Source organism: Cupressus sempervirens, chromosome 8 (assembly GCF_028749045.1).
Source record: "Cupressus sempervirens isolate cs-2001-9-10 chromosome 8, ASM2874904v1, whole genome shotgun sequence".
Lineage (NCBI taxonomy): Eukaryota > Viridiplantae > Streptophyta > Pinopsida > Cupressales > Cupressaceae > Cupressus > Cupressus sempervirens.
This window is the reverse complement of record NC_143125.1, coordinates 462,392,397-462,405,003: the sequence shown is the minus strand read 5'-3', so window position 1 is coordinate 462,405,003 and position 12,607 is coordinate 462,392,397. Positions and strand designations below refer to the sequence as shown.

Below are 12,607 nucleotides of genomic sequence, written 5' to 3'. Positions count from 1 at the left end.
CCCTATAGGAACTAACAATATGGTTGAGGCTCAGTCATTGCTTTCAGGACTAATTCTTGCAAAAAAAGGGAACTTCCATCAAGTGCAAATTGAAGGTGACTCTCAAGTTATAATCTCTGCTTGTATTAAGAGACAATCATCTTCTTGGAAACTCAAATATGTTCTCTAGCAAATTTGGAATATTATTGATCAATTTCAAGAGGTTCGAGTTTCACACACATATAGGGAGGGTAATAGTATGGCAAATTATCTCTCCAACTTAGGATGTAATAGGATTACAACTTTTACACTAAACCCTTATGCATTCATGGAGCATTATAAAGATTTGCAGAAAATAATGGTCTCTGACCTATAGAAGCAGAGTATATTGTTTATGCCGAGCTATTTTTTCTTATAAGTGCCAAGTGACTTTAGGTGCCGAGCGTGCTTCATGTGTCGAGTGCTAAATATGTGTCGAGTCACAGCTAATGCTGAGCAAGCTAGAATGTCATATGTGACGAGTAATTTATATGTGCCAAGCAGATTACATGTGCCGAGTAATTTATATGTGTCGAGTCATAGTTGATGTCGAGCAAACTAGAATGCCATATGTGACGAGTTAGCAAGATTGCTTCATATGCTGAGCAAGCCAGTATGTTACATGTGTTGAGCAAGCCAGCATACTACATGAGTCGAGTACAGTGTATGTGTTGAGTTAGAATTCTTATAGGTGTCGAGTTACTTCTGGTGCCAAGCTAGTATTCTAATAAGTGCCGAGATACTTCAGTGTCATGCCCAACAATACGAGGGCAAACCACACACATTTTTTTTTAATTCGTACTAAATAATTTCACTAAATTTGTATAGTTTAATTTACTTAGAACAAAGGTAAAACGAGGACATCAAACAGGTTCTACAATCAAGAGCCTTGATATTCCATTTAAGTTTAATAACAAAAGTATGAATATGTAATTAAATCTGAGCATTCGTTATTAAATCGATTAATTTAATTAAACAATCCAATTTTCAATTAATTAAAAGATTTGACACATTATCACTATGATTTACTTTTTTAATATCGCTACCCACTAACCTTAACTTGATAACTTCAATGACATAACAATTTTAATCATTAAACTCTACGCTTTAATATAATTACATAAACAAATTCAACTTTATTTTAAAATAATTACTTTCAAATCTAAAATCTATTCTAACATAAAACTTTATCTAATTATCATAATTACGCCGAGAGGCGTTCTATACAATGGCAGCACGGGAATATGCCAAGATTCCTTGTCAATAAAAAAGAATTGGGAGCAGTTACAAACTTCCAAATTAAATATTAAAAAAGAATTCTCAAAATAATAGCTGGCTGAAATAATAAGAAGCCAAATGGAGGCCGAAATAATAGGTCCGAAATAATAGGGCCCGAAAAAGTAGGGGCAAAAAAATTTCAATATGATTTTTTTTTTGTTATATATAATTTTGCATGCACATTCATACTTATTTTTTGTGGGGAGTGGGAGAATTTGAAACAAATTTGTGGAATGTGAAGAGACGTCTTTGGGGGGATATGAGGAGCCTCTCAGAAGTTATAAAACCAAGGCTCCTCATACCCCTTTTTAACTCCTCCTTTCCTCCATCACAGAAACCCTCGTAGATCACAAATATTCTCAGAGCTTTGTAGATCAGCGATGGAGAGAAGCCAAAGCCTTGAGAAGATCAGGCAGATCACAAAGAAGTTACAGAAGCTTGGAAGCCTCAAGAATGCACTTTCATTTAAGTTGCACCATTGCTCATTCGACCAGGAGGAGGAGGAGGAGGAGAAGCAGATTGAAAGGCACAGATCTAAAAGTTCTGTTCCGCGAGCTCTCATGGCGGATTACACCGTGAAAGAGGATCTCCAGTGGAAACGGCGGCCAGAAAATTCTGTTCCGCGAGGTCACCTGACGACTTATGCTACAAAGGAGGATTGTGAGGGGAGGCAGTTTGTTATTCCAGTGGATTATTTGAAGCAGCCTGTGTTTAAAGATCTACTGCACATGGCGGAGGAAGAGTTTGGCTTTGATTATGTTACCAGAATTCTCACAATTCCCTGCGATCTGAAATATTTTGAGGAGATTATTAATAGATTCAAATTTTCAGGCGGCATTCTTGTGAAATCTTCATCGTCTGGATGTGCTTTCAATTCAAAGTCTTATTTCAGTAATAATAAGGCTTTGATGGTGCGATGAGGATGATCTTGTCCTCCTAATCGTGTATTATAGTATTATGCAGAACAACAAATCTTTTACATAGTTTTAAAATCTACATTATGCAGAATAGATCTATGTTGTGTAGATTTTCTATTTTTAATTTAATCACGTTTGAAACAGAGCAATTAAGTTTTACAATGGGGTCGGTAGATTTGGTAATTTAGTAATTCAATATAAAAGTCATCATTTAATCAATGAAATACACTTCAACACAGTTTATTTCTGCCTTGCATCCTGAGCATTTGATATTTTAGTCATTCATTTTAATATTTTCAACTTTGATATTTTATATCTTGATATTGCTTACTCATCTTTGGAAGATGCAATGCCAAGATGAGACAAAGTTCGTTCAAAACCATTAGATAAATGAAAAAAATTAATGCATTTAGTGCACAAAATAAAGAATGCATATGCAATCAATTTTTTTATCAATCTTTAAGATAGCTTTTTTTCTAAAATAGAAAATAGAAGTTATTCTTTTATGTATGTAGAAAAAAATTAGAAAGATTTTATGTACGTAAAAAATTAAAAGAATTCTATATACATCTAGATTTTTTGAAAAGAATTCTATTTACATCTAGATATTTTGATTGAAATAACCATAATGTAAAAACAAAATATAAAATAGAAATGATAATATATGTATGTAGAAAAAATTAGAAAGATTGCATGCATCTAAAAAAATTCTATTTACATCTAGATTTTTTTAGAATGGAAAAAAATGGATAATAGAAATATCAGTTGCATGTTTGTAGAAATAAATTAGAAAAACATGTATCTAGAAATTAAAAAGATTCTATATGTGTCTAATTTTTAGATTTTACTTTATTCTAAACTAATTATTGATGGATATATATTTTTAAAATATTTATGTAGTTTAAAGTTTAGATTTTAATTAATTTGTATACAAATAGGAAAAAGAATAAATATTTTATATATATGTAGATTAATTTCGATTTTTAAAATTTACAAGTAAATGAGTACTTTATTCATTTAAAGTAAACAAGTTTTTAAGTAATATATTTTTATTTTAGGAATATATTAATCATAATGTTCATTTATTATTACTTATTTAATATACTTACTCTCAAATCTAAGACAATAGAAATGATATTTTATTAACTTTGAAATAGGGAAGTCTTATGCAAGTTTGTTTACAAAAATACCAAAAATGTATTTGGTCTTTGATCAAATTGGAGTTAATATTAGAAATATAAATATGATCATTAACAATTAAGCTAAATTTAGTTCAAAACAATAATATTATTTACATTTAAATAAAATAAGCCATGTTTACTTTGAAACATCAAACAACTAATTAACTAATAGAATAATTAAAATAAATGGATCTATTATGACATAGAAAAATATTTTCGAAGTATAATTTCTTTGTTTTTCAATCAATATGAGTTTTTTTTCTACTTGAAAACATAAACCATCCTAATTGTCATCCTTAGTTAACCCTAACAGCAACCCCTACCTTAGCCCTAGCCCCAACAATGATGTACAATCTAACTATAATCCAACATTAAACTATAATTATAACACTAAAACATATCCCTATTGATATTCTAAACTCTAATCATAACGAAAATCTCAGCCCAAACCATAATCCAAACCGAAAACCTACACACTAATATTGGTTATAGTCCTAACCCTAAAATCTAACCCTTAACCATAATGTAAAAACAAACTCCAGAATATTGATCAAAATCCTAAACCTAACTATAGGTATAACCATGATATTAAACTCTAAATCTAGTCCCAAGGTCCTAACCATGGCGTAAACCTATAACCAAACTCTTAAAAAATTTACTAATCCCTTATCCTAATCACATTCCTAACTTTAAACTTGAACCATAAACCATAGTTGTAACCATAATCATAAACTTAAACAAAACCCTAACCCTAAAGGTACAATCATAAAATTAATCATAGCTTAGACCCTAATCCTAGCACAAACCACAATCATGACCAAATATAAATCTTCACCTTACCCCTAATCATAATTTCAATGTTAACCCTAAGATAAGTTTCAATCCTACCATGATATGAACCCTAATATAGACTTCACCTTGATCCTCACCCTAATCTTAAGTCTAATTAAACCCTGACTAAAACCTAATCTAAATGATATATCTAACCATAATCCTAACTGTAACTATCATACAACCCAATGCTAACCCTCATGTATATTTAATCCCTAATCTTAACTCTAAATATTCTATAAACTCTAGAATTGACCTTGATTCTAACCATAACCCTAAAATCTAAATTGTAACCATAGCACGAAAGGTGGGGACCCCCACTACGTGGCACAATTCTGGGTCTTGGAGCCTCGCGAAAGCACTACAGAGTGAGGAAATGTCAGAAAGGTGACATGTGGTAGCATGATGCAATTCTGGGCTTTAGAGCATTGAAGAAACAATGCAACGTAAGGAGGCGCTAGAATGGAGATGCGTGGAAAGAAGAGGAAAGACTTTCATGTCGCTGGCAGAAAACTGCGAAAAGGGATAACATGATGTATTAACCTCCCACAAAAAATGCAAGGTTGACCACAAGGGGGAATTTGGTTTCCCCAAAAATGAATGATGGTCATCGATGAAGGTCTTCCTCTCGAAATAGACGGCATAGATGCATCGTGAATCCTCACCAATGAAGGATTAAGTTGCAGCCATTGATGTAGATTCTCCCCTCAAAAAGGATGACTGAGATGCAACGAGGAAACTCCTCCCAATGAAGGATTAAGTCACATTTGTCGATCAAGATTGGCTTTATTTCCAATGGATGACTAAGATGTACTGAAGAGATTCCTCCCAACGAACGAAGCAGATAGCACAAAAGGTGTGAACCCCCTCCATGTGGCACAATTTTGGGTCTTAGAGACTCATTAAAGCATTGTGGAGTGAGGAAATGTTGGAAAGGCAATGCGTGGTAGCATGATGCAATTCTGGGCTTTAGAGAATTGAAGAAACAAGGTAGCATGACAATGCATCAGAAGGGAGATGCATGGTAGCATCTTGTGCAATTCTAGGCTTTAGAGTGTTTTGAAGACACTAGTGTATAAAGAAATGTTAGAATGGGAACGTATGGCAACATCTTGCACTTTTGGGAAGATGGGAAGATAGCTCGCGAAGAAACAAGAGTTGTCGAATCTCGCAGCATGAATCAACCTAACCAAGAAAAAATGATCCAGCTTGGTCAATGAAGAAATCGAGCCAACACAAAATGTTAGCCGCCAACTTTAGCGATGTTAACCCTCTGCAAAGAACCTATCCCATTTAAGGTCTCTCAGATCAGACATCAGTGATGGGTTAAATAGGGGGAAAAAATAGCCAACAATGCCCTCCTAAATGAAATTCTAAATGTAACACTAATAACCATGGTCCTACTTCTTTCCCTAACCTTATCCATGAGCGTGAGAATATACATATTATTATATAGGGCATCTTATATAATAATAAATATAATCTAAAATCCCAACCCTTACTCCCCTCCTAACTATAACTGTGACCATAAGAAAACTCCTAAATATAACCCTTCCTCTAACTCTAACCCTAACCCTAACCCTAACTATAACTGTAACCTTATCCCTACCACTAATTTTAACCCTGAATCTAACTCTACCATAATTGGACTTTAACCTTAACTATAATTGTAACCCTAAACCTAACTCTAACCTTAACCGTAACCCGAAACCTAACCCTAATCCTAGCTAGAATTTTAATACTTTGTCTACCCCTAACTCAAAGTATAGCCCTAACTATAACTCAAACTCTAACCCTAACTCATATTCTAACCATAAACCTAACCCTAACCTTGACCCTAACCCTAACCCTCAGCCTAAGCCTAACCCTTTGTCTACCCCTATCTCTAACCCTAACCCTAACCTTAACCCTACCCCTAACTCTAACCCTACCCCTAACTCTAACCCTAAATCTAACTCTTGCTGTAAATCTAACTCTACCATAATTAGACTCTAACACTAACCCTAACTTTAATCTTGACTAAAACCCTAACCCTAACCCTAACTCTAACCTTAACCCTGACTCAATCCTCTTACCCTAACCTTAACATTGATATAACTCTCTCTATATATATAACCCTAACTCTAAATATAAACCTGACCCTAACCCTGACCCTAACCCTAAATCTAACTCAAACCCTAACTGTAAGCGTAACCCTACCCCTACCCATAACTCTAACTGTAAATCTAACTCTACCAAAATTGGATTTTAATTTTAACCCTAACCCTAACTCTAACCTTAACCCTGACTCAAAACTCTAACCCTAACCCTAACTCTAACATTAACCCAACTACAAAATTAACTCTATTGGTAACTCAAACCCTAAACCTAACCCTAATTCTAATCCTAACTCTAACTCTAGCTCTAGCTCTAACCCTAACTCTAACCATAACTCAAACTCAAACCCTAAACCTAACCCTAATCCTAACCCAAATTATAATGCTTTGTCTACCTCTAACTCAAACTATAACCCTAACCCTAACTCATACTCTAACCCTAAACCTGACCCTAGCCCTAACCCTAACCCTAACCCAAAACCTTACCCTAACCCTATCTATAACTCTAACCCTAACCCTAACTCTAATCCTCATCTTAACCCTAATTCTAATCCTAACACTAACCTTAACCCTACCCCTAACTCTAACCATAAATCTAACTCTACCATAATTAGAATCTAACCCTAACCCTAACCTTAACCCTAGCTCAAACCCTTACCCTAACTTTGTCCCTAACCATATATCTACGTATGACTATAACATTTTACATTACAATATCCCAAAAATAAAATATATATTTTTATCTAAATTAAACTCCTTATATTAAATTTAAAATAATATTTGACTCAAACCTTAACCCTAACCCTAACCTTATCCCCACTATAACCCTAATTATAACCATAATGATAACTCGAACCCTAACCTTAACCATGAGCATTACTCTAACCCTAACCTTAACCATAAACATAACTCTATGCCTAACTCTAACTCTAATTCTAACTCTCCCATAATTGGACTCTAATCCTATCCCTAACCCTAACTATAAGCATAACTCTAACCCTAGCCTTAACCATGAGCATAACTCTAACTCTAGATCTGACTCTACCATAATTGGATACTAACCCTAACCCTAACCTTAATTTTGATCCTAACTCAAACCTTAACCCTAACTCTAACCTTAACCTTGATTCAAACCTTAACCCTAACCCTAACCCTAGCCTTACTATAACCCTAACCCTAATCATAACCATAACCATAACTCTAACCCTAACCTTAACCATGACCATAACTCTAACCGTAACCTTAACCATAAACATAACTCTAATCTAAACCTTAACCATAACTCTAACGATAACCATAACCATAATTTTATCCTTGACCTTAACCATAGCTCAAACCCTAACCCTAACTCCAATCCTAACCCTAATGCTAACCCTAACCCTAATTCTATCCCTAAGGTTAACATTAACTGTAATGTTAACTTTGTCCCTAACCATATATCTACGTATGACTATAACATTTTACATTACAATATCCCAATTTTTTTTTTTAAATCTAAATTAAATTCCTTATATTAAATTAAAAGATATATTTGACTCAAACCCTAACCCTAACCCTATCCCCACTATAACCCTAACCATAACCATAATGATGACTCTAACCCTAACCTTAACCGCGAGCATTACTCTAAACCTAACATTAACCATAAGCATAACTCTACCCCTAACTCTAACCCTAATTCCAACTCTACCATAATTGGATTCTAACCCTATCCCTAACCCTAACTATAAGCATAAGTCTAACCCTAGCCTTAACCATGAGCATAACTCTAACTTTGGATTTGACTCTACCATAATTGGACTCTAACCTTAACCCTAACCTTAATTTTGATCCTAACTCAAACCCTAACCCTTTAAACTCTAACCTTAACCTTGACTCAAACCTTAACCCTAACCCTAACCTTAGCCTTACTATAACTCTAACACTAACCCTAATCATAACCATAACCATAACTCTAACCCTAACCTTAACCATGACCATAACATTAACCCTAACCTTAACCATAGCTCAAACCCTAACCCTAATGCTAACCCTAACCCTAATTCTATCCCTAAGGTTAACATTAACTATAATGGTAACTTTGTCCCTAACCATAGATCTATGTATAACTATAACATTTTACATTGCAATATCCCAAAAATAAAAAATATATTTTTAATCTATATTAAACTCCTCATATTAAATTAAAAAATATATTTTGAAGCATAATTTTATAGTAACTTCATACAACTCTAATTAAAAATTAATTAACAATTTTATAGTAACCTTATCAAAATAAAAAAATAAAAAGTAAATATTTTTCCTATTGCGCTGCGACTACCACTAGCTTATATATACCTCTATATATATATTACATCGAGAGTAATCGTTCTCGAGGCGCCTATTTTCATTTTCATAATCCCGACTGTGATTAAAATAACCTTGGGATTAAATGAAAATAGGCGCCTCGAGAACGATTACTCTCGGCGTAATATATATAGAGGTATATATAAGCTAGTAATACTAAAATTTATAGAAAAATAATAATATTAATAATTAAGATATTAACACTACTAACTTATATAACAATTTTCAAACAATAAATTTCTAATCAAAATAAAACTAAATTAATCTATATTATTACTAACATTTATTACATATCATCATAATTAAACTTAAACTAATTTAAAAATTTAACAATCCTTAATTTAAAACAGAATTAATACATACTATCTTAAAATAAATATTAACTAACAACAAAACTTAACTAAATTAAATACTAATAAAATAAACTAACTTAAAATAAATATTAACTAAAATACAACTGAATTTAAATTAAACACTAACTAAAAACAAATTTTAACTTAAATTAAATACTAATTAAAAACCAAACTTCACTTAAATTAAATACTAAATAAGAAACAAAACAAACAAAAATAAAATAAAAATACTAATAACAAAAAGACAAAACTAACTTACATGTTACCATCCCTTACTTATTAATGGCCCCTGCCACAAGCTAAAAAGGTGGGTGAAGTGGGCATTGCATTAAACCAAGGAAAGACTTTGTTTAAAGTTTTAAACTTTTAATCATTCCAAAACATGCAGCCCCACCCCCGCAATAAATATGAAGTTTGACTTATTTACTTTCCCTCCCAACTTTCCATAAACGAGTCCTACGCCCAAGGAAAAAAACAAGGAGGATGATGTCATCTCAAGGAAAGAATAAAGTTTGGGTAAGTAATGTGGTATTAGAAAAATATCTAATTTAAGCTCTCCCTTTTTTTTTTTTTTGTGTTTATTAATTTAATAAATTTAATATATCCAAACAAAAGATAAATACAAGAATATTCTCTGTTACAAAAGGGAATTTTATTTTATTTTTCCTCTCATACAAAAAGCAAAGAGTTTTTACTCTTTGGAGACAATTTTTTTTCTAAGTGTTGTTAATTTCCTTTGAATGCAAATTTTGTTAAGTGTCAAGTATATTATTCTTTTTTAGCAATTTTTTTTTTTTTACAAAGGGTATATATATATTCTTTTCTTTTCTAATAGGATTAATAATCACCATATCAATTTATTAAGGCAATATTATGAATTTCTTTCTAATGTTGATTTCATGCTAATACAATGTAGTTCCAAACATAGTATTAAATTTCTCTTTAACCTATTTTGAATTATAATTGCAAGATTTGTTATCATCATTTTATCTAATTACAATTTGATCAATGATCGTAAATTTTGAACATTTAATAATATCACAAGAAGGTAAACATTATTTTAACTCATTTTGATTCACATATATATAACTGAAAATTACGAAATTCTCAAGACAAGAATATTTATCAAACTCTTTTATATTATTCTACCTAATTCAAGGCTCTGTCGAGAAAGAAACAGTAAGAAAACCCAGCATCCTTGCCACTTCAACAAAGAGTTTAAATACATTTCTTTACATAATGTTACAATACAATTTGAATTCTCTTCTAGGTCCTTAACAAGGAATCCTTTTCAATAACTTCAATACGCCACGGAGGTCATGGAGAAGACAGGAATTGACCTGGAGACAAATCAAGCATAACAAGAAGAACGAAACAAACATTCATATCCATACTAAGTTTTCACAATAGGATTCAACATTAAATCAAAAACTAAAGAAAGGTGGATTTTTCCAACAGGAGATGTCAGACACAACAATAAAATAGGTGCCCAATTGGGGCTATAACTCAAGAACTTCCATTCTTACATGCCAAAACTCATACATGGTTTGTGCTGATAGGTAGGGGCCCATAACACCCTACCCTCTCTCCCTCTTCTCGTCTTAAGAAGAGACTCTACACTGTTCGAGTCCAACTATAGACCTTTCCTGAAATTGGCCACTTCTGCCCTATCCGAGGGTGAGTAATGCCAAAACACCCATACAAGAAAACTTCGAAATTCAAATAAAACATGAAGGAAAAACATTCAAGAAAACATGATTTGAATCCTTCCCAAGCATACCCAACATACATACTAGCATACCAATGAACAACACAATAACATAAGCATGAACCAAGCATGAAACAACATGAACAAAGGGAATGAAGAACTCCTACCTTCGCAAAAGGTTATGGTAAATTAAACAAGTTGAGAAGAGCTTTTCCTTCCTTGCCTTCAATCTTCCAAGACTCCTCTCTAAAAGTAGAGATTGGGTAACAACCAAAACTACTCAAAAAGGGCCTCTAAATAAGATCTAAACTCAACCGCCAAAAAGGGCAATAACTTCCCCCACTCACCTAAAAATCTAGAAGTTTCTAACTCAACCAAACCTAAGGTTAACCTCTAAGTGGAGTTGAGGTTATTCAACTCATGGTAACAACTTTCAATTTTCGCACTAAGGCAAAGATAAACTTTTTGAGTGACCTCAAAAGTCAACAAAAGGGGCTAGGGGGGTGGAAAATGCCCCCAACCCATAACCATACCCCTTGGGTATAAAGATTTCATATTTTAAGGGCTTAGGAATTGATTTTGGGACCAAACAAATGTTAGGAATATTTAAGACTATCTAACAACTCCAAAAAGAAGATTAAGCACTAATCTGGATTAGGGGTAACTAAACTCAATTTAAAACATATTAGCAAAAAGGTCAATAACTTAGTCTGACTTAGATCCATAGGTTACACAATTAACCCTAACTAGCATGCTGGAATGCACATACAATTCATGAGTGTCAAGCGACACTATAAAAATACTGTTACGAAACGTTAACATTTACTAATTACAGAATGATACATTCATACATCTCACGATACAAATAAAATACATACAATGAGGTTTTCACAAATGGTACATAGGGCTCAGTTTTGTTTCTCCGTTAGATTTCTCGGCTAAAATATCATGCACACTCATTGCACACATCAGTAGCTCAAGGAAATCACATGCATATATGTATATATCGTATCAGGAAAACACATAACTTAGAACATAATCCTTCAATTAATTATCTATTTAATTCATTTCTACTCACATTTAATCATTAGAAATCACATAATCAAAATAACATAACTTATTTATTAATTCAGATTAAGTACTAGTATAATCATCATTAGGCATGCATATACCTAAACATCATAACAACACCAATTAAAGAATATTGAACTATCTAAAGCATAAAACTTAATCATCGGGGTGTCAAAATCAACATCCTTATCATCAGGTGAAAAATGCCTTGTATCATTATTAGTGAAATTTTTAATGTTTAATTAGTCGAGATAATGTAGTAGTTCTCGAATCACTGAGTATTAAAACATTACTTCATATCCATCCTAATCTCCTACAATAGTTTTAACATAGAGATACATATTTAATAAGTACATGCGAGGAGGGACCTCACATCCAGGTGTCAAGTGTGCTTCATGTGCCGAGTGACCAATATGTGTCGAGTCACAGTTGATGCCAACCAAGCCAGTGACTTTAGGTGCCAAATGAATTACATGTCCTGAGTGATTTATATATGCCAAGTTGCAGCTAATGTCGAGCTAGCCAGAATGCCATATGTGTCGAGTTTGCCAGAAAGCTTCACGTGTCATGCAAGCTAGTATGTTATATGTGTCGAGCAAACTAGAATACTACATGAGCTAACCTATAGATGCCAAGTCGAGCCAAAATTCTTATAGGTGCCAAGTTACCTCTGGTGCCAAGCCAGAATTCTTATAGGTGTCGAGTTACTTCAGGTGTCGAGTGTGCTTTATGTGCTAAGTGATCAATATATGTCGAGTCACAGTTGATGCTGAGCAAGCCAGTGACTTTAGGTGCTGAATGGATTACA

At 33.0% G+C, this 12,607-nt stretch overlaps 1 pseudogene; it reads left to right on the top strand.

Annotated features, from left to right (window-relative positions):
- Positions 1-1,648: 1,648 nt before the first annotated feature.
- LOC149543236 (auxin-responsive protein SAUR15 pseudogene) lies at positions 1,649-2,216 on the top strand (annotated as a pseudogene).
- Positions 2,217-12,607: the final 10,391 nt, after the last annotated feature.